Below are 641 nucleotides of genomic sequence, written 5' to 3' on the forward strand. Positions count from 1 at the left end.
ATCTCTGTGAGTATGAGGCCAGCCTGGTCTACAGAGTAAGGGCCAACCTACCCAGGGCTACATACATAGTGAGACAAGTCTAATTTTTTTAAAAATGTAATTACATTTATATATTTATTTGTGATGTATGTGTACACACACACATAGTAACCACTGATCCATCGCCCTGGATTTATCTCCCTGCCCTGAATTCTAATAATTAATTAATTAATTAACTGGAGACAGAGTTTTACCATGCCTCCCTAGCTGACCTGGAATACTTATGTAGATTAGGTTGACCCTGGATTTGTGCCAGTCCTTCTGCCCTTGCCTCCAGGGCATCAGAATCACAAGTGTGTGCCACCAAACCTTGCCCATCAGGGATGGAGTCTTTACAGTAGTAGGCCCTCTGTAGGCACAGGTCCATCCTTAGCCTGCTGAGTGAGAGGCTAGGAAGAAGAGTGTTGTCTTCTACCCAAGACAGCTGAGCAGCTTTGCAGTCGACAGGAGGTCAGGTTGGTGCAGGGGCTATGACCTTACCATCTACATCAAGTCAAAGATAAGGAGCGAAGCCGGGCGTGGTGGCGCACGCCTTTAATCCCAGCACTCGGGAGGCAGAGGCAGGCGGATTTCTGAGTTCGAGGCCAGCCTGGTCTACAAAG

The sequence above is a fragment of the Mus pahari genome, chromosome 14 (genome assembly GCF_900095145.1).
Source record: "Mus pahari chromosome 14, PAHARI_EIJ_v1.1, whole genome shotgun sequence".
NCBI classification, from domain to species: domain Eukaryota; kingdom Metazoa; phylum Chordata; class Mammalia; order Rodentia; family Muridae; genus Mus; species Mus pahari.